General features: G+C 47.0%; 1 protein-coding gene across 1 annotated transcript in view; it reads right to left on the reverse strand.

Annotated features, from left to right (window-relative positions):
- Positions 1 to 19,578, reverse strand: part of LOC147700331 (uncharacterized) — a 69,672-nt gene extending 50,094 nt beyond the window's left edge. The window contains exon 1 of the mRNA XM_086935699.1: positions 19,476 to 19,578. The gene's annotated coding sequence lies outside the window, so the exon portion shown is untranslated. The remainder of the gene's footprint in view (positions 1 to 19,475) is intronic.
- Positions 19,579 to 25,188: the final 5,610 nt, after the last annotated feature.

Here is a 25,188-nt window from a genome sequence, read left to right on the forward strand (position 1 = left end):
TCTCTCGACTTGGGCTCTGGTTGGGATGGTCCGCAATCCTCACCGCCTCGTGTGGATGCCTGGTCGCAGTCTCCGTCTCCTCCGTGGGCCTGAGGGAGTAGGCAGGAAGTCCCGCTGTCGTGTACACTTGAAGTCCGTCACGGCTGTAGAAGGGGTAGGGGGCTGGACCTACATCACCGGCGCGTGGGGAAGGGGACTGGTCCCTGTTCGGGCGCCAGATTATGTGGTAAATAAAATAATTACCCTGTCGGAATTTCTATACATTAACAAGGATCATGCATATAATGAGAGGCAGAGTCCGTGGTGTCTGATTCATAAGGGCTTTATTCAGTAACTCGAGTTAATGGAGAATCGGGTTCCATCTCCACTAGGGATCAGGAAGGATCGTCATCTGATCTTTATTCACAGAGTTCATTATTTATAGTTAAAACATACATTAATTTGCATGGAGAAGGCGGAGTAAGTGAAAGAGAGAGATAAGAGCACATGGGCGTGAAAGAGGCGTGTAAGAAGGCGTACACGTAGGTGTTCCCTTGCTGAGTCATAGGTGTGTCATTGGTGGGTGGATACATGGAGGGGGTCGGCATGGTCAGCTGGAACCTTTACCCTACTTGTGTGCGTAACTTGGTCATGACGTGTAATTGACGTGTAACTGGGGGAAGCTGGGGGGAGCTGACTTTCGTGCTAGTAGAGAAGTCTTGGATGTCAGGACGACCTGCACTTCTGGTATTATCTGATATCTTGAGTTCGGAGGATGTATTATCTGACTTAAAGGTCGCTCGAGCAAAGGCTGCTCATCACTAAATACTAGTGTGTGCATATATGTCTTCGTGCATTGCGTGGGGCCATGGGCCTTCTATGGATGCGAGTTCTGTAAATCACTTGAATGGAGACAGAAAGGCTAGGCCCTATCTTCTGCAGGCGGAATATGTTTACCCTTTTCATTAGGCAGGAATGTGTTTCTGTAGAGCAGAGCAGATAACTGTAGGCAAAATACTGTCTTGGCAGGCCAGGCTGGGCACCTCTCGGCTGAGCAGGAAGTATGTGAGAGGTCAGGGATACATAGCTAGACTGCAGCTTTCAGAGTGTCAGGAGCCTTGGAGCCTTGGAGCCTGAATTCGGGTCCTGGCTCGGCTGTGCCACAAAACGGGTGCATCTCGACTTTTTAAACGTGCACCATGTAAATACAATGATTCAGAAGAGGGGCTGGTGATGAACAGAGTGTCTGAATTAAGCAGACCACTCTTACCCGGTACAAAGATCAGGGCTTGATCCATCACCGTTTTTTAGCTCACTGCACCATCCCAGCTCAGAACCTGGCTACATGCAAATTAGTCTGTTCCTGTCCCAGTGCATGATGGGAACAGGGCAAACCAAACTACCAAGCCAATTCTTATACTGGGAAGGAAACAAGCTACCGGGGACCGGTTTCTGGCATTTCAGCCGTCGTCGGCCCGGCTTGCTTGAATCCTGATGGTGCAATGAGCAAGGGACTCACATCTGAGTATACCCTTCCACGCTTATGGTTGACAAAATGATTCAGAAAAGGGGCTGGTGATGAACAGAGTGTCTGAATTAAGCAGACCACTCTTACCCAGTACAAAGATCAGGGCTTGATCCATCACCGTTTTTTAGCTCACTACACCATCCCAGCTCAGAACCTGGCTACATGCAAATTAGTCTGTTCCTGTCCCAGTGCATGATGGGAACAGGGCAAACCAAACTACCAAGCCAATTCTTATACTGGGAAGGAAACAAGCTACCGGGGACCGGTTTCTGGCATTTCAGCCGTCGTCGGCCCGACTTGCTTGAATCCTGATGGTGCAATGAGCAAGGGACTCACATCTGAGTATACCCTTCCACGCTTATGGTGGACAAAATGATTCAGAAAAGGGGCTGGTGATGAACAGAGTGTCTGAATTAAGCAGACCACTCTTACCCAGTACAAAGATCAGGGCTTGATCCATCACCGTTTTTTAGCTCACTGCACCATCCCAGCTCAGAACCTGGCTACATGCAAATTAGTCTGTTCCTGTCCCAGTGCATGATGGGAACAGGGCAAACCAAACTACCAAGCCAATTCTTTTACTGGGAAGGAAACAAGCTACCGGGGACCGGTTTCTGGCATTTCAGCCGTCGTCGGCCCGGCTTGCTTGAATCCTGATGGTGCAATGAGCAAGGGAAATACAATGGCAACATAGGCCTCAAAGCAGAATTAACGTTTCTTTCATGGAGGACTGGATAACTGACATGCTAACGTTGGACGCAAATGCAGAGGCGTCATTATGGCGGCCATAGAAGGAAAATGCATGGATGTCATGCACATACACTTAAACGTTGGGGTACACGATAGGGGACACATAGGCCATATAAAATTTCATTTTCCTCACACCAACCTTCGAAAATCCCGACCCAGATATGCTTGATGAATGGATGCAGAACAACCATGAATGCTCCACAATTATGCTGCGCATACTGGTGAAGTATGCTAAAATAGATGGCTACAAAATCAAACAAGAAATAGATGAATTTTCAGCCAAATTACAGGAATTTTATGAACTTGAAGAGTTTAATACGGAAATGGCTAAGACTGAAACAAGACTCTCTAAAGTGGAAGATGAAATTAAAATTAAAAAGAAAAGGAAATTTCGTAGAGTTACTGGTGCCATGCATTATAGCCGGCCCCAGCATTGTAATAAGTGACACCAATCAGATTGAAAATGCTGCACCAGTCCAAAAAGAACCCTTGGGAGTAAAAACCAATTTCTTAAAGGAGTTCAACCTCACTGCCCGAGGAAGAGCAAACAATCCGGGCAACAAAGCCACACCTGCCAAAAGAGGACGAAGAGGAGGCAGACAGCAGCCAAAGAATCATGAAGAAAGCCTAGTGGGAGTGGTAACACGGGTCAAGAAACCAGCCAAATAATGCATACCAAGACTGTGATAAATTTATCTAACTTGATTTGAACAAAAAATCAAATGCATGTTTTATCCTTGGGACTTTCATTTTTCCCAACAGCAAATTTTAATTATACTGATTGTCGGGTTGATTTATTCCATTTCTTACAAAAAATTAATATTAGGAAATGATTTGCGACTATTCTTAAGAAAAAGATTGAACAACGTAATGAACTGTATAATGTTTTGGATGCCAATGATCTAATTATGTATGGTGCATGAAATGGGGGGTGAATTGGATCAAAATGATGACAATTCCATCTCCGACACGATTAATGAAGACATCAATATTGGCATGAGTGCCCCATGTGATTTCAGACCCAAGTCTATCTTCTTGCCACAAATAACAAACAAGGCAATTAACATATTTTGAACTAGAGATGATAAAAGAACATGAATTTCAAAAAATATTTGGGCCAAAAAAATCTAAAAAAAAGTCCATTTTGAGGAGATAAGAGAATTGGAGAGTAATACCAGAATCATCATAAAGAAATCCGATAAGGGAGGGACCATTCTAGTATGGCCGAGAACGATGTATGAGGTTTGAAACAACTTAATGATCATGATCGATACAAGAAATCGTCAAGAGAATGTCATGCCCAAAGCAATAAGGATTATACAAACAAATTGACAGAATGGAAATATAAGGGGATCTTGGACATTGAAGCATTCCAATTTTTATTATGCAGATTCCCTAAGATACCAGCGCTTTACTTGCATCCGAAACTACACAAGAACACTGTTGCCCCTCCTCCCCCCGGGGAGACCTATAGTCTCCTCGTGGGATAGCATGCTGGAGAACACGTCTAAGTACGTGGACCATTTTCTCCAACCGTTAGTACAGATGTTGCCATCCTACATACATGACACTGGAGATTTTTTAAAGTGCATCAAAGATGCATGAGTCTTGATGTCAATAGCTTCTACACATGTATTCCTCATACTCTAGGAATCAATGCATGTCAATATTTTTTTTAATCAAGATCACTCTCATACATGTTGCATGCTCAAATGATCATTGAGATGATCACTGCATGTCTCAACAGTAATTTTTTCATTTTTGATGGAGTCATTTATAGACAAACCCAGAAGGCGGAAATTGGTTCTTGCTTCGCCCCCCTGCTGTGCAGGTCTGTACCTCGGCTGGGGGAAGAAACAAGTGGTCCATAACATCGAACTATTTCAATCCCTTGCCGTCCACTGGGTGCACTATGTTGACAAACTTTTTTGCATATGGGATGGCACACAAGGGGAAGCTCTCAAGTTTGTTAACATCCTAAACCAAAATACCCTCAATCTCTCGTTCACTAGTCACAACGAGAATACTACTATTAAGTCTCTTGATACCCAACTCATCCTCAGAATGACCAAGTAGGTTATATAGGAAATCTACATCAGGTAACAGCTTATTAAGAGCCAGTAGCTGTCATCCAGGGGCTCTCATTGAAAGTATCCTGTACGGCGAATTGATGAATGCCAGGCGAAATTGCAGCAGTGATGAAGGATTTAAAAATGAGGTAGGTATCATGCAGCAAAGATTTAAAGATAGAGGATACAGTAATTAAACTGTACTCAATACTGTTGCAAAAGTGAGGAAACTGGACAGGAATAATTTACTTTGTCCGAAGCCTAAAGACACACCAGATGAAAAAATCAGATTCATTAGCACCGATAGTAACCAATCCTCAAATCTGAAAAAAAGTTTAAAAAAAATACTGGAATGTGTTACACACAGATCCACATCTGGCACCTGGTATTGGGGAACATCCCAAAAAAACATTCAGGAAGGCTAAATCCTTACAGGACTCGTGTCAATCCCTTGTTAAACCTTAAACAACAAGAAGCATTACCAAAGGTTTTTATACATGCAACCGATGTAAGGCCTGCAAGTTCAGCAATAGTTGCAAAAAAGTCCAATCGTCATCAAGCCACAAACCATTTATCATCAACAAGTACCTCACATATGATTCAGAGTATGTAGTATACGTGCTTTTCTGTCCATTCAAACTTGCCTAAATAGGCAGCAACATTCATAGGGCCAGGAAGCGTGTTTTAGAGCACATGCGAGCCATTCGTAATATTGATCAAATACATCATGCTCAAAATTGTAATCAAATTAAATTTGTAGTACTTGACACCATACCCATTAAAGAAAGAGGGAGTGATCGTACCACTGAGTTAAAAATTCTAATCTAAGATGATAATAAAATATGATACTGTGTTTCCTAACGGTTTGAATTTGGACGAAGAAATGGCAGTACATTTAGGCTAAGCACGTTTCTAAATTACAACTATGCATCTTTTCTTCTGTATAGTGCCTTTTAATCTGTGTGTTTTAACATTGGTTTCAATGAGTATACATTGTTCTTTTTTATTTTAGATGGAGAATTTTTAAAAGAGCGGAGAAGCGATAAGATATTAGATGGCTGGAGTATATCAATATGTGTTATTGATTGTCATGGCCTACTTAGATTTTGGGTGTGGACGTCGCTGATGTTGGCAATGTTTATTCATTGGGAATGAAGTACGTCTCTTATTGTCTAGCATGAGATTATGTTCATGGTGTAATTGCACAAATACATTGTTATTTAATTATCTGATCTATTAAGCACGTTTATGTAACATGGTATTGGCATATGACACATTTGTTATTATAAGAATGGGGTATTAATTGTTAACGGTCTATACAGGGCATTACTCGTTTATCATTTTGCCCACTGGGGCGGAATTTGGTTAGAAATGACCTCACAGAAGGTCAAATGGAGTATAAAAAGTTTTTGCCACAGGATCAATATTGATCAATGTGTTACTTTCTCTTTGAAATGCCCACTGGGGCTTGAACGCGGCCACTGTTACAATTATTAACTAAGTGATATTGTTCTGAACTACTTAAAATAGTTCAGATATCATTTGGTTATCACTTATAAAGGAGTGTTACTGTAGCATGTGTTAGCAGGTGTTTACTAATCTGTCCAACACTGTGCTTTGATTGTATATAATTGTATAATTCTGTGTAACAACCCAGCAAATCACTTGATTATTGTTGTCCAATGAACATAAATGTTATATTTTGAATCGCTATTAATCTATGTTGATTGGATAACGCACTGTCTCTTTAAAGGAGGCAGATTGCACTTTCACGCCTAACCCGTGATCAAGATGTGCTTGACCTCCGAAACGAGTTGGGATATTAATTTTGGCCGTGTGTGAATAAACATACATTTACAGCAATAAGAGTGCCAGCGCTGTGATTAGTTACCTGGAATTGTGGTTCCTGTGCCGAGTTTCACTTTTGTTGTTGATATTTGGGGTTCTCTACCCCGCTGGACACTCCTCACGTAAAGAGGCTTGAGCAGAAGCGATCGTGTTTGCTGGTTATATATTGGCGTGCATTACATTTTCAACTTTTGCCTCCGAGCATGTCTCGGACCCATTTTTGTAGTGGGACTGGTGTGAATGTTTGAGTCGTTACAAGCACCGCTTTCCGGGACGCCCTTGCGGTTTGGAGCTAAGCGCATTAATTGTGCAGAGTGGTTTGGTGGTGGAAAACACAGTGCGTCACCCCCCGGATGGGCCAAGATACTCACAGTAATTTGAGGGAGAAAGGAAGCAGCTGCATGCTGCTTGAGGAGGCTCAAGTTGGATGTGTCATCTTTGCTTCCTGCTTTGATTGCCGAAGTATAAGTGTTTTCCGTGGCCAGCAGAGGTTGGGACACCACATGGTGTATGAAAAGGCTGATCACTGTACCAGCATTCACAAACGGGAAACATGGAAAATCGCAGAGCCTGGCTGATGAGGGGTGAAGCTCTGAAAATTTTCCCAGGATGCTTGTTTACAGTCCATGGAGGACATGGTTTGGCAGTTCGGGCTGGACTGTTCCCATGAGGGGCAGGGTCAAGACTAATTTGCATATGGCCGGGCCTAAACTGGACTGGCATGGGGAGCAAAGGAACAATGGATTTAACCCAGATCTCTTGAATGGGGTGAATGTTTGATTAGTTCTGCATTCCGTCTATCATCTGTGTGTCTCTTGTTTTAATATTCTGAGGGGTGCATGGAGCACTGTGCATTAAGGGTATGCCAACAACAGCACCATTCTCATCTTGCTTTAGTCTTCTTGTTGTCACTGCTTGTTCTTTTCTGTCTGATTTGCAGGTTTAAAGTGGTTTTAGTCCTTCATTATCATATGACAGGTGATGTTTTTAATACCCTTTGAGCCCGCTTCCTTGCCCGGCCTTCACCCTCTGACCCCTGCTGACACACATGTACAAAACCATCAACTGCATGAGACAGCTAATCCAGCAGTGATTTGGGTAAGATGGGGGAGGTGCAGGGATGTTTGTGTTCAGGGGCCAGTACTTGCTCTTCCCTGTACTGACCACAGTCTCGCTTATGGGACCTTATAAGTATTTAGTTATGCAGCAGATTATCTTTGGTGCAACAACACCAACTATGGCATGGCTAAAGACTATAAGGTTCCAAATGCGAGACCTATTGGCTATGCCAATGTTTGTTTTTCATGTTTTAGGTCCTGGTCAATGGTTTATCCTGTGGTCTGGGGTGGTCTATGGGTCTGAGACCCCTACTGTGGTTATCCACAAAAGCTTAAGAATTAAGAAAATTTGATATGAACATATTTGAAACTGCTTCTTAACACCTTGACTGCTAAGGCAATTCCCCTCCTGTGCTGCAGATCCATGAATCCCTTTATTCATGACGAGCTCAGCTCGTCATAAGCACACGACCAGTGTACTGCATGACGAGCTGAGCTCGTCATGAGCATGGAAGGGGTTAAGGTATTAAAATGTGTAATAGTTTTATTAAAGTTTGTTCTGAGATTCCAGTAATGACTATAGGGGCCCACAGAAGTCAAAGTTTTAAGAAACACGGTTTTAGAGCACCAAATGTGCAGCCGCTTGCATGTGTTGTTGTTTTTAAGTCTCTCTAATGGAACAGAAGTGCTAGAAATACAACTACCGGCAGGCACGTGGATGATGGGAGACTGACACATACAGTAGCAAATCAGACCTCAACACTTAAAAGCGTAGCCTATGAACAACCGTGAGAGTTTGGCCAATGCCCCGTTACCAAGGCAGCGCTCCCGGAAGGAGCAGAACGCTGCTGGACGGCGGGAGTAGCCGCGTGAGCTGTGCTGGAGGCAGGCACAGCCACTGTGGTCGCGAACCTGGAGGGGACGCAGAGATTCCGAAAGTGACACCATGTAGACGGCGCAGAGCCGCGACCTACATACAGTAGGTAGGGCAGGAGCGTGGCGGCCCCCACTGACAGGTAAGGCCAGTCTTAACTTCCCATAGACCTGAGCCTCCTACCTCTTCGTCATCCTGTTGGAGCTTAGGAACTGTGGCAGGGATTTAAAGGACATCTTTGAACCATAGCCCCGAGCCTGGTCGTCAAGCATTAATCCTCTCTACCGGATGGTTTCACTCTCTCCACCACCCTCTGCCCACTATCATTCCTTCTTGCGCTGTTTAGGAATGTGCTGTTGTGGAATAAAAAGGGGGCATCTGTTTTGTTTAAGTTAAAGTTCTTTACCTTTGTTAAGCTGTGTCGGGAGCCGATAGGTTTCGCTCTTGGGACCTTATAAGTGTTTATATATGAAACGGTTGAGTTAGTGAGATATAGTAGTAGAGTTAGGTAGTGTGATAGAGTGTGAGAGTTAGTTAGTGAGAACGTTTCAGAGATAGTGAAAGTTTTTTGAAGACCTAGTTTGTCATTGAGAGTGAGTGAGTTTGTTAGTAAGCGTTTGTTAGTGAGAGTCTGTGAGTTATTTATTTAGCGGTAGAGTTAGTTTTTGAGAGAGAGTTGGAGTGTTAGTTTGTGACATAGTTTGGTAGGTTTATTATGCTCGACTGAGTAGGAGAGTTAGTCAGTTATTTAAAGTGATTGTGAGAGCTATTTATTTAGAGAGAGAAAGTGGAATATGTAGTTAGCTATTGCGAGCGCTAGAGTAATTTATTTAGTGATATAGAGGTTGGTAGAGGTAGTGAGTGAGACAGACTGGGAGAGTTAGTGTGTGAGACATAGTGGGTGAGATAGTTATTTAGTGAGAGAGAGTTGATGATGGCAGTGGTTCATTTTTTAAAGAAAAATGCTGGTGCTCTTATTAGGAGGCAGCTTGCATTAGAACATTTCTCCTGCTAGCGCTCCCTAAAATAGAATCCTGTGATTCTGGACAAACCACCTAATCGTTATCCCAGTGTGTAAACGAATGTGTCATTAACTGGTGCTTCTGAAAAGCGATTGTGTTGCTGATTAAGTGCTGAGAACCGTAAACCACTAAATCCGATTAAGCACTAGATGGCGCCTGTTAAGATGTGCGTTATTGTGCAACACCACTTTTTCTTTAACGAACTAAAAAACTAAAGCTTTGCCAAATGGTTGATTTACAGTAATCCTTTTAAGCAAGAGTCCTTAAAAAGAAGTTAAAATACATAATGACTTGACTTACAGGAGGACTGAACTCTTCATTAAAAGTAAATAATGCACGAACCGGGGTACGATTGCACAAAGTTAAGGCAAAACCTCAATATTACAGTAGATGTTCTAATGTAGGATGCTTACAAGACATGGAGTTATATTTGGAACGTGTTACTCACACGGCGTAGCAGTGAATCCCACCAAGCAGAAATTCACAAATCAATGAAACACTTAAAATCCAAACAAACCTGCACCTCTTTTGCACACCCTTTCCCACCAGCTAGTCTTACTTTTTGCACTGATCGAAATTATCTTTTGCATGAATACTGCTTACTAGAAATGAAAGCCAAACCTACAAGTCCATGGTGGTTCATTTCGAGCAACGGACGGCTAAGCTTCCAACTGCACACCTCCATGTTTCTCGAATAACTTGAGAAGCACAGCAGTTTTGTGGAGAGGGAGTCATTACGGACATCTGACTGTCTAGCGGCGACAGCTCATAATTAAGATGAAGCATTCTGAACAATTGTTTGCTTTTCACAGGGGCTGTTGTCTTGCAGGAAGCTTTTTGGCGGCACTGGAGTCTTGATTGCCAAGTTATAAGTTAACCACCACCGTCACCAGGCTCAAAGAGAAGCAGCGTTGGTTTGGCAACTTACTTGGGGGCTCTGCCTTTAATAATTGGCCCGCTGCTCCTTACTTCGCACATCGCAATTATAAAATGCATTCATATATTATAATTATATATAATTACAAAAGCAATTATAAGATGAGGACGTCATGGCACTGCAATGAGCACATGATTTTAAAAATGCAAAATATACGCACTCTATTTAACAATAAGAAAACAGAACGGTTTGAGCACAAAAGCATGAAGGAAAATGAAGCTAAGAGGGAGGGAGGAGAAGGGAGGGGGGAGTGAGAGCAGAGAGAGAGGGGGAGTGGGAGCAGAAAGAGAGAGGGGGTGGAGGAGCATTGTAAGGCTTAATGAGCCATTAAAAAAGCCAGATGGCAGCTGTGCAAGTCCAAGCGCGCGTACCCGCACACTGGAGGCCGGCAAAAGCCTTTGGTAGCACTTTTAAAAGCCAGTTACTAAATGTCTTGCAGAGCAGCCGATGTGCTGGCTAAGGCGAGACTTAAAAAGGACCCCCAGCTGCCTCAATTAATTCACTAAAATCAGCAAGGGGATAATTTTTCCCTGCCCACGTCTAGCTATCTTAGCAAAGGCCGGCTCTGTTTGGTGCCAACTGAATAGAGAGGTTTCGTTCATGAGGTGACCTAATCAGTGAAATAACAAGCATTGGAAATGAAATAGGTCTTGCATTAGAAAAGTTGGAGCTATTGTTCTTGTAAATGACAAATATTTTATTTTTTTGTTGGTTTTTAGGTCTCGCCTGTCGATGCGCATGCGCATCGAGCAAGGCGAGAGTATTGGCACTTATCCGCTCTTTATCCACACTGCAAGGAATCGTGGCGATTCCTTGCAGTGCACGAGAAATTTAAGCTCAATGCGCATTGAGCTTAAATGCGCGTGCACATGCCCCCAGCCGCCTACTCTCTCTCACAGCCTCCCCCAGCTCCGCCCCCTCACTACTTGATTGCACGGCCGCTAGGCCGTGCCTCCCCTACTCTCCTCCCCCCACCTCCTCTCCTCCCCTGCCTGCCTGCCGCTAGGCCGTGCCTCCCCTACTCTCCTCCCCCCTCCTCCTCCTACTCTCCTCCCCTGCCTGCCTTTAGTTTAATTTAACCCGCTCCGCCCCCTCCCCTTCCCGCCGTGTCGCATTTCTCCTCCCCCCTCCCCTCTCTTCCCTCCGTCTTGGTTTCCTAGGTTCATGTTTTGAAATAAGCACTTCTAAATAAAGGCACTCAATGTAACAAGACAATAACCTAAAATGAACCGTTCTTGCGTTATAAAGAAATGCGCTTTACGTTTTCATCCTATGCAAAAGTAACGTTAGTTGTGCGACTCAACTGGCAACAGATGTTGATGGTTTTGGATCGTTTTCTTATAACCAACCTGAACCGGCTCGGACAAAGAAAGAGTGCAGACTCCACAGCCAACCAGCACTTCGAAATTGTGTGGCGTGCACTACGATTGGGTGTTGTGCCTTCAATGCTACAATGCCAGGCCGTCTTTCATTTTAGCAGTACCGCCTACTTCCTGAAAGTGTTGGGCAGTGACATTGGTTGGTATTCCACCCGGAAGTTCCGAAACTACATACAAAATGCATTCGTTAAAAATATCCACAACAGAGAACGGTTGTTAGGCTGAATTGGTTGTGTAAGTAGTGGACGGATGAAACGGATGAAGCCCTTTAATTCAGTATACCTCTGGAACGTCTTACCCGCTCCGCCCCCTCCCCTTCCCGCCGTGTCGCATTTCTCCTCCCCCCTCCCCTCTCTTCCCTCCGTCTTGTTTTCCTAGGTTCATGTTTTGAAATAAGCACTTCTAAATAAAGGCACTCAATGTAACAAGACAATAACCTAAAATGAACCGTTCTTGCGTTATAAAGAAATGCGCTTTACGTTTTCATCCTATGCAAAAGTAACGTTAGTTGTGCGACTCAACTGGCAACAGATGTTGATGGTTTTGGATCGTTTTCTTATAACCAACCTGAACCGGCTCGGACAAAGAAAGAGTGCAGACTCCACAGCCAACCAGCACTTCGAAATTGTGTGGCGTGCACTACGATTGGGTGTTGTGCCTTCAATGCTACAATGCCAGGCCGTCTTTCATTTTAGCAGTACCGCCTACTTCCTGAAAGTGTTGGGCAGTGACATTGGTTGGTATTCCACCCGGAAGTTCCGAAACTACATACAAAATGCATTCGTTAAAAATATCCACAACAGAGAACGGTTGTTAGGCTGAATTGGTTGTGTAAGTAGTGGACGGATGAAACGGATGAAGCCCTTTAATTCAGTATACCTCTGGAACGTCCTTTTGTGTCGAATTTTCGTAACTCTTCGCTGTGTAGGGGAAAATATCGCCTATGAAGAATGCATTAGGGTGCTGAAAACTAGTGGAAGTTGGCTGGTTTTCTTACTGTGTAAAAGATTGTCGCGACATCCGGGTGCATAAGGCGGCTTGTTTACAAAGGGACACAATTGTGTTAAGTTCATTTTGCTCTTTCATTTTGAATTTTAAGGGACCCTTAGCTATCTAATCACTCTTTGGATGGCTTGGCATTTATATTGTAAACACAATTAAAGAGTTGAGTTTTTCTGTGCCTCCAGGAAGATTTCAGATGTTTTCAAACGCGTAATAACGTTACTGCAGATTCGTAACCTTTTTTTTTTTTAAACCAATATTGCTGTTAACAGGGTTGAAGGCTTTTTGACACCTGGGTTGTATAATTATAGCCCTTAGCCGTCGATGTGTTTTCAAAGCTAACCTCTGATTCGCACAATTTCCATCATAGTTTTTGTGTAAATCATGATGTTTGTGAGATTTTGTTTTTGATCCAGCTTTTATTTTTCTGCAGAATTTTGATATTATACAAGTCATATTATATGAAAACAAGTTGGAAAACGCAATAGCCGCCACAAAGCCGTCTTAGCTACAGGTCTTTTTAAAGTCACATACACTCACCCTCACTCACCCTCACTCACCCTCAACCCCTCACTCACCCTCAACCCCTCACTCACCCTCACTCTCACTCATCCTCACTCACCCTCAACCCCTCACCCTCACTCACCCTCAACCCCTCACCCTAACTCACCCTCACCCTCACTCACCCTCAACCCCTCACTCACCCTCACTCACCCTCAACCCCTCAACATCAACCCCTCACCCTCACTCACCCTCACTCACCCTCACCCTCACTCACCCTCACCCTCTCACCCTCAACCCCTCACTCACCCTCAACCCCTCAACATCAACCCCTCACCCTCACTCACCCTCACTCACCCTCACCCTCACCCTCACTCACTCTCTCACTCACCCTCACTCACCCTCACTCACCCTCACTCTCACTCACTCACTCTCACTCACTCACTCTCACTCACCCTCAACCCCTCACCCTCACTCACCCTCAACCCCTCACTCACCCTCACCCACCCTCACCCTCAACCCCTCACCCTCACACAGTGCAATAGGTCTCGGAGCATTTGAGTTAGAGCTTTTAGAAATGTTTATGGCTTTTTTTTTAAAATTCTTTAGCATTGGCTACAGGAAAAAAAAATGCTAAAGATTTACAAAAAAACCCATAAACAATTCTAAAAGCACTAACTCTAATGCTGCGAGACCTATTGCATTTCCAATGCTTGTTAAAATAGCTAAATTGATAGCTTTGTCATTTACAATGCCAATAGTTATAACTTTCGCGAATGTGACACCTATAGCATTTGGAATGCAACATGTTTTGTATTTACGGGACTTAGATGGCATCTCTGGTCGTTAGGCAACATCTCTAGAGAGCAGGAGAGTGCAGCAGGGGAGAGAAGCACAGCAATGCAATAGGTCTCGCATTAGGAAGGTTTGAGCTATTGGTATTGTAAAAGACACATTTTTTATTTATGTGCTTGTTTTTAAAATAGCGAAATTAATAGCTTTATTATTTACAATGCCAATAGTTTTATCTTTCGCAAATGTGACACCTATTGTAACACAATATGTGTTGTAGCACTGAGTGATGTGGGGGTGAGGGGTGTGGGGGTGAGGGGGTGTGAGGGTGAGGGGGGGTGAGGGGGGGTGAGGGGGTGTGAGGGGGTGTGAGGGTGAGGGGGTGTGAGGGTGAGGGGGTGTGAGGGTGAGGGGGTGTGTGCGTGAGGGTGAGGGTGAGTGAGGGGGTGTGAGGGTGAGGGTGTGAGGCTGAGTGAGGGTGAGACCTCAGCAGCATGAAATGCCAGCAGTGCACAACACACTCTATTCAGAAGGACCGTGATTTTAAAAAAGGTATCCTGCATTCACTATAGTGTTTGTCGGAAAAAGAAATGGTAAAAAAGATGCATACTTTTTACCATTTGCTGAATGGCGACATGAGCCTGAAAAACAGAGGTAACAGGACCCTTAATAGCATCCTAAAGAAGTTGAGGCAAAAGAGAAATACACGGGGCCTTATTTATGAAGGCCTCGCGCCACCGGTGCGTCACTTTTAAAATGGGAAAAAGAGATAAATGAGGCCCACAGACTCTGAAGCAGCGTTTTACATTGGTACTCACATCACAGGAATCCAGATGCCGGTTTGTGATTGCTGCCTCGGCTATGCCGTACTTACAATGCCAGAGATTTCCCTTGCTCCAAACCTTCCCTTCCGTGGCTCCATGGTTGAATGAGGAGCGCGGAGGCGAAGATTTAAATACACATGCTAATTGGATAATTGGGAAAGACTTGCGGTAGTAAGGTGACAATGAATGCATTTAAGGCATATCCGGTTTTCCAGCGTCAAAATAATGTGTGAACATAGCGCTTGGTCAAGCACCTGCATCTTGGTCTCGTGGGTGGGCCCATCGTCTGTCAAAGCATGCGTTGAAATGCCCATGCGCCCTGCTAGTCCACCGTAATGGGAGAATATTGTGCATGTGCAGTATTGAAGAGGCAAAGTACTGTTGTGCCCATGCGCACTATTTGGGAAATAGAACTGTGTTGACTCCTTTTATGCGTAGCGATACCCAGCCTCATACGGAGTGTCTTAAGTAGTGAAAGCATCATGGGTAGTATAACTAGGCCCGTGGAGTTCGATTTTTTGACATTTGTTATACTGCCTTACAAAAGCGGGTGTGTGCGCTCCATTTTTTGACATTTGTTATACCGCCTTACAAAAACGGGTGTGCGCGCTCCGGGGCACCCAAAAAGGAATATAAATTGCACATTTGTACAGTTAAAAAGACCAATCACAAAGGTTGTATGTGGATATACATGCATCAATGTCAAAGATGTTAATTAGATAAATATTTAGGCCCGTAGGTTGATCTGGTGATTCGGATTATCCTCCGCATATAAGTTCAGCGAGGTACCGATCAGGCAGTTAGGTTAGTGGTCAAGCACAAGGCTACAACGCAAAGGTAAACAAGACAAGATGCTTATAATTCCATCCTTTCGTGCTGTTCATTGCATAAAGCATTGTTCCTTTTGTAGAATGGCGATTACAAACACAATAGTGTAAACCTGTTTTTCATGCACTCATGTGGCTGCGTTTGTGCTTTCATGTCCCTTGCTCTCTATGGCTCCCCACACAAGTGCAGGGCTGGGTCAGTTACTCTGTAGTTCAGATGACGGGTGCAGTTGAAAGGAGCCCAAAAGAGAAAGAAATGTGCGTGCTGCAATCAACATAATCCTGCTCAAGGCGCCCTGGGAGCAGCTCGGCCCACACAAAGCACACTCCATTGCCAAAGGAAACACAGCATGCTGACTCCGATACGACTCAGGAAGACGACTCCGGGAAGGGGCCAGGCTGCCTACTGGTAAACGTTTACATAGATATTATTAAGTGGAAGCTGACATGGGTTGCACAAGCCAAAGTGGAAACATGTTCTGCACAAGAAGCAAAATGTGGATTAAATGGAGAATAATTTGGATGAGAGGGATAGAAATCATTAAATGAGAAAAAACACAAAGTAGTAAAGCAGGAGTTTATTCTAAATAGAAGAGCAAAAGTGTGTTTTTTTGTAAGGGTGGGGGCATGATTTGAAGCAATGGGAGGGTAGAGAGAAACACAGACTAGGCACAATCACACAGGCGCAGGAGGGGTGGGGGGGTTTGGAAGCACACCTGGAGACTGCTGCAAACGAGATGCAATTCATGGATTACTTAACTAAACAAGTCGGGCGGCACAACAGGGGCAGAGAGGCTGACTAGCTGGTGGCACAAGTTAAATAAGGAGACACGGCCGGCCAGCCGTGAAAATGAAAGCACGGCCGGCCGGCCGTTAAAGCCTTTGATGCTGCAGGGGGTGGAGCGGCACCAAGCTGGGCAACAGATGGCTGGCGATTTGATGCTGTGCACGCGCATTTTAGGTCACTGCGCTTGGGCATTGACCTAAAAGTGCACGGGCACACCAGCAAATCGCCAGTCTAGGTAAGGTCTGTTTAAGCCCCTGTAGTCTCGCTCCGCTCAATGCGCATTGAGAGGCGAGACCTAAAAAGTAACCCTTGTTTACTGGGTTGGGGTTAATGTATCAAAGAAAAACACACTACATTGGGACCATTTTAATAATCCTGAGTAAATCATGTTACTGTAAGCCAGTGCTTTCCAAAGTGTGTGTCGCGACACATTATTGTGTTGCCTCTCAGGTGTGAGTGCGTCGCGAGACGACGTCTGCATGCATATTAGGGCGAATGCTCTCTTGGGTGTTTGCATTCAGTGACGCAGTATAGTACAGCGACGTACACGGAGGAAGGAGAAGCGTTCGGCGAGCTTGAGCTGAGCGAGCGGCCTTGTTCCCTTTTCCAACGCATTGACCACGGAGGCCCTTCTTCTCCCAGGCTCTCAGTAAGCTACATTTTCGTAATGTTAAAACTCTTTAGTGCCACTCTACATAGCTACCTCAGACGCCCCGTTAGCCACCATGCTGCAAGTATCCTCCCTTGTTTACTGCAAGATCAATAAAAGGCCTGCAGTATCACGTTCATAAGTTGCTGTCTGACCTTAGTTTGTGGAATGATGAATAATTGCCAAGCTCACCTTGTAAAATTTGCCTGACATTTTTACATTCGTACAATTCACCTCTTCGTTCTTTTTTTTTTTCTCCAAATGTCACATCCATTTAATGAAGCTAACAAAGGATGAAGTTAGCATGCCATCAAATGACTGGACACATTTAAATAAATGCTTGATCGGGACGTGTCTAACCTGGCGTCCATGTAGGAGCCTTTCTACTGAGCACCGCCGCACCAGTCGGTCTGTTTCGGCCCTGGGGCTTCCCAGCCGGTGTGAACGGCTTGAATTACAGGGGAGACTCAGGGACACCCGCGAATGGCGCAGGATTGACCGGGAAGCTGCGCTGCCACTGGCCCGCACCAGCTTGTGAACAGCCTGGGTGCTCCCCAGCCAGTGAGAAAGTCTTGTCCTGCGGAGGTGACAATTGCGACCCGATTTCGCCTGCGGGAGTCGCACCCCATTGTTGTGAAGCCGACAGTTTAAAAGCGCATTTGGCCACACTAATGTGTACAAAATGCCAGCCACAGGCGGCTGGTAGTGCCAGAGGTCACTGCAGCGGTGACGGGCCTGGAGGGCACATAACTGGAGGTGGGTGTGCAGTCAGCTCTTGCACACACTTTCTTTCCCTGAAGTAGCAAGCACTGGCTGTTGAACCCTTCAAACTACTGCAGCCAGACTGGTGACACAAGTGTGCAGCGCGAGACAGACTGAGAGGATGCGCCGATGTGATCTTATACCAGGTGAGTGTAGAGACTTCAGCAGACACAGCATAAATGACGAACTGTAGCAGATTAAAACGGGGTATGTACCACAGCTCCTACATTCAGCCTTCAGTGCTCTGGCAAGTGTCCCTGATATCAGCAAGAAGGGGAGTGGAGGTGCAGTGAGACCTACCAGGCACCAACATCGAGCAGAACTGGTGAGCTCAAGCTTATCAAGGAGTAGAGGTGTCTGCACTAAACTATCAGCGAGTGTAAAGCAGGACTTGAGACTGCCCTGAGTCTTCTGCATCCAACATCTGGGGTGCCAGTGCAACGATCCACCATGAGAAGTTCCCTCCAGGCCTGGGATGTCTAGGTACCATCCGTGCTTGGGACTCTGATTAACCTCCCCAAAGAGCGCCGTACCTCCTCCTAGGCCGCACCCCTTTCAGGGAAAAGATGTCATGGAAGTGCACCAAAGAAAGGACATGATTTCTAAATCTGTCTCTAGGAGAGCTAACCAGACCCGAGACCCTGCATCTCCTCCGAGAACCCCCTTCACTGTACCTCAGGAGGGCTGCACGGATGACAACGCCCCAGTTACCCGCGGGTTCATGGAAACCCTTTCCTCACGCTGCGAGATGACATAGCAGCCCTTAAGCAGGAAGTAGCCTGTTCTCCTGTACTTGTGTATTCACGCCAACGACATGGGCTCTAACCACATAACTTGATGGACTCTGATGACCGGAGCAATTGTTATCCCCAGTTTGGCTGTTTCCCCACTTACCCTATGCTCGCCACTTACTCCATTGTGCTGCCTCACCCACAAGGCAATAACCTGTCTGCCAGATCATCTGGCTCTTGCTGATAGTGACACCACTTAACTCTGACGCCATGGTCAAGGTTCCTAGCTGTAAATATTTAAAATTAAATCCATTTCTGTGATCTGATGAACGGTCTTGCATAGTTTGTGAAATTTTATTTTGTAGGCAGGAACATAGCGTGACAGAAAATAATCATTTGATTGCTCGGCTATAATGCAGTTGTTATGTTTTTAGTCTGAAGCAACTGCGCCAGCGAAGAGGGTGGTGTGTTTTTAATCTACTATGTTTACTACTGCTAACAGTGGTTAGAAGGCATTTCTTTCCCCAAGCACAACGCTACATGAATAAAGGAGTACAAACAGCCTAACCATGAATTCATTAAAACAGCTGTAGTTGTAACATGAGTCAGTCATCCCCTCACATTTTAACCATATGAAGGTATTTATTTTCATTCCTATAAAAGCAATCTACCTGATTGCGAGATTATTAAAAAATACAGTAACCCCTTAAGTAGTTCGAGCTCCCTCGCTGCGCTCGCTCGAATTACCGTGTCGCCAGCTGAAGATTGGCTGAAAGGTGTGTCACCAGAATGAAAACTTTGAAAAGCTGTGCTTTAAGCAATATTGTGTACAGGATTGTCACCTGGCCATTAACCAGGATGACCAGTTTTATCATCTCAAAGCCAATAAAAAACAAACATTTGTAAAATCAGTATTTTCCCCCTTTCAAACAAATTCGTAAACGATGAATACAAAATTAAAATCCTTCAAAAATATCCCAAACTGCTCTTCAATAAACATTAGAGCGGACACAGTCAGAATTCAGCTCTTGGCCTTTCTAGGGTCAGCCCCAGCCCAGGGTCGACCTTGTCACAGCAGGAAAGACACAACTATTTACAGGGAGTCCCTCCTCCCTACAGCTGAGCACTGAGAGTCTCTGCACACACCATCACTCACTTGTTCTGGTTTCCTGCCCCTCATTCTCTCGGCCCGTTTTTCCTCTTTTTTTTTCCGCGTGAACCGAGACCCGAGAGCGGCTCCGAGGAAGGAGGAGAAACAGCACCGACAGCAGAGAGGGCCCTGCAGAGCAGGATGGAGACGGGGCGAGTGCGCAGGCGCGGAACAGACATACTATATCTGCGCATGTGCAGAAATTAACCACATCTTTCCGCACATGCTCAGAAAGGGGCTACCCTCCGTTTGTCATGCGCAGTAGAAAGATAGAGACCCAGTGTATAGTTTCATCTGAACTGACGGCTCCAGCAGGGGGCGTCTCTTACTGGACATTTTATGCTTTTTTTTGCAGTTTTATAATAACACGAACTGATCCCAAATGTATCAGAGCGATTTATATGAACCCCAGTTACAATACGTTCGGACGCGTTCATTTTTAGGCAGGGAGGGATTGAGTGATTCGCCCAGAATCACTGGATATTTATGAGCTTAGACTCGAACTCTCATGTAAACCGCTCAAATACCTTCTGGTCGAGTTCGTGCTCTATAAATCTGCAAAAAATAAATAAATAAATAACCTTTTCATCAACTTTTAGGTCGGAGGGTCTAGTCGTTAGGCTACATCCTCAATCCTAACTCGGTTTGTTGTGAGGGTCTGGAAGTGCTACAGTTTCTGTAAAAACCCTCAAATAAATTTAAACTCAGAAGTTTTGCCCTGGTTTCCTTTAAAAGTATTTTAGGACTGACTTGCATTGGAATTTTTAGACGAGTTTATATTTGTTGCATTAAGTTTATATTAAAAAAAATACATATTTAAATGATATTTTCATACCTGCTAACCCTTGTGATCCTATGTTGGATGGGACTCTGTGAAATTTATTCTCAACCAACAGGTCTGGTCCAAGCGCCGTGGTCAGTGCCAGAGTTTCAGAAACACTGTAACACAAAGCGACAAGAGGGGTGAAGAAGAGAGGCTAGCACCTGGGTGAGTGCGAGGACCCTGTAATGTTGTATAAAGTGGGCGAGACCACCCTGGCCCACGAGCAGCGCTAATGTGCATTGTCCATTACCCCCTTTAAGCGTAGGTTTAATGGCTCCGCCCGACGTAGGGACGGAGCGCAAGTTGATCTGTTAATAAATAGCCCATGACCCTGGGCGTGGCAGGCAGTTGACTGACCACCAAGCATATACACGTGTGGTCTCCTTTAATGTTCTTGTAGGCCTACCTACAACACGACACTGGCGACGAGGTGGTGTCGCCACCCCACCGCGTGCCGCGCTCTGCCCTTTCCACTCAGGGCGAGCCCCTGCTGTGCCCGCAATCCTTCTGCCTCACTACAGCCCCAGCGGAGCTCTCACAGCCACCCTGCACGCTGCTCTGTGCCTCGCCGTGTAGAGGCCCAACTACGAGGACCCGACTCCCGGCCGCCCTGCCACCCTGCCTTGCTACGACATCCTGCGGGCAGTGCCGCGATCACCCTACCTGTCAGCAAGCCGCCCCCGCCGCCTTCATCTTGGCAGGACCGGCCTCGCAGCCCCCAGGTGCGTGCTCCCTGCCTGTGCGCATTTCAGTGCCCCGCCGCGCTGCCTCTGGGTCCAGCCCCCACCTCCGCTGCCCGGCCGTGCTCTGGCACTTGCCTGCTCCCGGCCTGAAGTCTCGCGGCCTGCCAGGCCCGCCGCGCGCCTCCCGCGCCATCCCTCACGCTTCCCACGTGCACCGTTGCGGCCCGCCTGCCATTTCACACGCATCTCGCGTGAGCATAGCCTGCCGTTTCCCACGCATTTCGCGTGCAACGCTGCCATATCCTGCCGTTTTTCACCCAGAAATGCCTGCAGCTGCCACCAGCGTGTCTCAGGGCCCATAGCCTCCTGGTGTCTGGGTATCTCCTGGCCGTCAGCACCTCCCGTCTTCCCCGATGGCCATGGCCGCCGTGCCGCCACTGGAACCCTTCACGGTCACGGGCACACCTCCCTCCCAAGCTGCCCGGTGGAAGAAGTGGGTGGAACGCCTGGAGAACTATTTTGTGGCGGCGGACATCGCAGTTGAACGCCGGCGCGCAATTCTTCTACACCTAGGAGGAGAAGCTATCCACGACATCTCGAAAGACGTAGTGGAAGGCGGCCCACCCCGGAACTACACCACGCTACGCAACGCCATAACGGAGTACTTTGAACCTTTCGCCAGCGCGGATTATGAACGATTCTTGCTCCGCCAAGCCCACCAGCTCCCGGAGGAGTCCGTTGATGTCTTCTATGCGAGACTCAAAAAGTTAGCCAGCACGTGCACCCTGCCGGATGTGGACGACGAGATCCGCGACCAATTTTAGAAGGCGGCGCCTCCTCGAAACTACGCGAAAGAGTCCTAGAGACAGACAACATGCCCATGCGCGACATCCTAACGCTCGGACGGTCTAAAGAACTATCGAAAGCTCGAGCAGCCCACATGGAGCCAAAACCAACGGTCGCAGTCAAAGTTGAACCAGTGTGCGCCATCAAAACGAACGCCACTGACACACGCACAAAACCATCCCGATGACCTCGGCAAAGCCCCGCTCAGTCATCTCAAGACCGCCCCTGCATGTGGTGCGGAGGGACAACCCCCCACAGCGGAGCGTGCCCAGCGCAAGGAAAAATCTGCAGTGCCTGCGGTAAAGCCAATCATTTCGCGAGCGTGTGTTTATCCTCACAGAGGAAGAAGCCCAGTGGCCCACCCCGAAGGGTGAGACAAATAGAACCAACGCCAGGTACTGCCACCAACAGTGACATGGACGACGACGAAGCGGACGCAGCGTCAGTCCACGTAGTACGAATGCTCAACACACTAGCGGCAACACCGTCAGCAGAACCTATGTGCACAGTGGATATATAGGATCAAGCATTAGTGGCCCTCATCGACACCGGGGCAACGATCAACCTGATGGCAGCCGGCGTGTACCGGACACTAAACGAACCGCCAGCACTCCATCCTACGAGAGTTCAAGTGTATGCCTACGGCACCAGTCGACCCCTCCGCCTCTGCGGAGCGTTCCGGACAACAATCTCACACGACTCCCATCACGTACACACCAAAATCTACGTGTCGCAAGAAGGGTCCGGATTCCTGCTCGGCTGCCGGACCGCTCAAGACCTCAGGCTGATCCACTTCGCCCTCACGGTCCAAGCCCACAGCCTCGACCATCTCGTATTACAACATACGTCGCTGTTCGATGGAATCGGCTGCTTGAGAGGACCCGCCGTCCGCCTCCACATAGATCGCTCGGTCGCTCCAGTGGCCCTCAGACACCGGCGCATAGCATTCCACCTACGACCCAAAGTGGAAGCAGAACTACGTGTGCTAGAGAGAGCTGGAATCATAGAGAGAGTCAGCGGACCGACTCCCTGGGTGTCACCCATCGTAGTGGCCAAGAAACCGATACAACCTGACGCGGTGCGGATCTGCGTGGACATGCGCATCCCTAACCTCGCGATCAAGAGAGAACGCCATCTGACACCAACCATAGACGACATCATCGGTGAGCTATCAGGTTCAAAGTGGTTCTCGAAGATGGACCTGAGGTCCGGATATCACCAGATCCCTCTACACCCAGACTCCCGCCCAATAACCACTTTCTCTACCCATGCAGGCCTGTAGAGATACACTAGACTCAATTTCGGGATATCCAGCGCGGCCGAAGTATTCCAGAACATCATTCAAAATGTCCTGCAAGGCCTAGACGGCGTACTGAACGTGAGCGATGATATCTTAGTCCACGCGGCGACGCTCGACGAACACATCCGACGCCTCCAGGCCGTCTTCACCAGGCTACAGGAGAGAGGCCTGACCCTTCACAGGGAGAAGTGCGAAAAGTGCCACCTGCTCCATCATTCCCTCTGACATGATTAAGGATTGCGAATCCCTTGCCTTTTCTATTGTTCTATCACCACACCAATCTGTGAAAGGTCTTCTCGTTTATCGACCTCCAGGGCCCACAGGCTCTTTCTTCGAAGAGTTCCAGTCGGTGACCTCATCTTTGTTACTCACGTCAGAGCATTGTATAGTCGCCGGGGACTTTAATGTCCACATGGACGTTGAAATGGATGCCGACGCGATTAAAATGTTGGATGTTACAGCCCCTCTGGGCCTGGTGCCCTATCAGGTTGGGCCGACCCATGAGAAGGGACACACTCTGGATCTGACTTTCTCTACGACCCCCATAGAGATGCTTGCTCCTATCCAGGTGCTTTGGTCTGATCACAGGCTGGTTAAATTTTTTCTTTTTGAAGTCAGGAAGCCTTCCGGTGCCCCCCGGCAAGCTTCCCAGGGATTCAGGGCACTCCACCGGGTCACTCCGGAACTACTGGCACAGTCCTGTGCGGACCATCCCTGCGCTTTGACTGGGGATCTAGATGAGGATGTTGAGCGACTGCAGGCCTGGCTCTAAGAGAGGCTAAATGATCTTGCTCCTGTGAGACCTCCTCGCAAACTTGATAAAGGTGCATCCGCCCCATGGTTTACGGAAGCGCTGGCGGCTTCACGTCGACAATGCAAGGTAGCGGAAAGAGCATGGCGCGTGAAATACGACTCGACAGCGAAACTTGCTTACAGGTCCTTGGCGAAAGTTTATCATCGTGATATCCTTTCTGAGAAGAAGGCTTATTTCGCGAGAAAAATCGAAGCTGCCTCCAATTCCTGTAAGGAGCTTTTTGCCATTGTGCAGGAGTTTACGACTTCACGCGCTGCGTCGACTCAGACTCCCCCTCCTGCGCCTTGGGTCAGGGCGATCGCGGACTTTTTTACCTCTAAGATCCAATTGATCCAGGACTCTTTCCCTGTGCAGGAGCCTGAGACGCCCGGCCGGGCGGAGAATGCCGCTGTTACCTTGCCCAGTGCAGGTGTGGCCTTGGCAGTCTTTCCTCCTCTCTCTATGACCGCTTCATTTGATCTGATGGCTTGTCTTAAATCAGGTTCTCCCCGGGATGCCTGCCCCGCCAAGTTTCTGGCAAAAATGGCAGCTATCATTAATCCATATGTGAACCCCCTGCTGAACTGTTCTCTTGCACAGGGTGTGGTTCCCCAGTCTTGGAAGCAGGCGATGATTATCCCCTTGCTCAAAAAGCCCGGTTTGGATGCGGAGGTGTTGGCGAATTATAGGCCTATCTCGCTCCTGCCTGCTTTTGCGAAGATCATTGAAAAGCATGTGCACAAGGTGCTTGCCGATTACCTGGAGTCCCATGACTGCACCCCACTCAATCGGGTTTCCGCACCAATCTTAGCACCGAAACAGCTCTCCTGGAAGTCTCGGAGGCGATTAAGGAGGTGCTGGATTCGGGTGGCAGGGCGATGCTGGTGATGTTAGATCTGTCGGCGGCCTTCGACACCGTCCCCCATGAGGGTCTTCTCGCAAGACTCTCAGAGATTGGTCTCTGGGGGACGGTGCTCCAGTGGTTCCGTTCGTTCCTGGCAGGCCGTCGACAAACGGTCTGGGCCTCTGCCTGCTCTGCCGAGATGTCGCCACTGGGTGTCGGAGTTCCTCAGGGCTCAGTATTGAGCCCAACTCTATTTAACATCTTCATGACCCCTCTGGCGGCTCTGGCGGAGTCTTTCGGGGCTCAGATCGTTTCCTACGCCAATGACACCCAGCTCCTCTTCACCTGTGAGAGGGGTGCGGATTTCGATGGAGGTAGGATCCAGGGTTGCCTTGAGGCTGTATTTCAGTGGTTCCAACATAACAGCCTC

Source organism: Lissotriton vulgaris, chromosome 8 (assembly GCF_964263255.1).
Source record: "Lissotriton vulgaris chromosome 8, aLisVul1.2, whole genome shotgun sequence".
NCBI lineage: Eukaryota > Metazoa > Chordata > Amphibia > Caudata > Salamandridae > Lissotriton > Lissotriton vulgaris.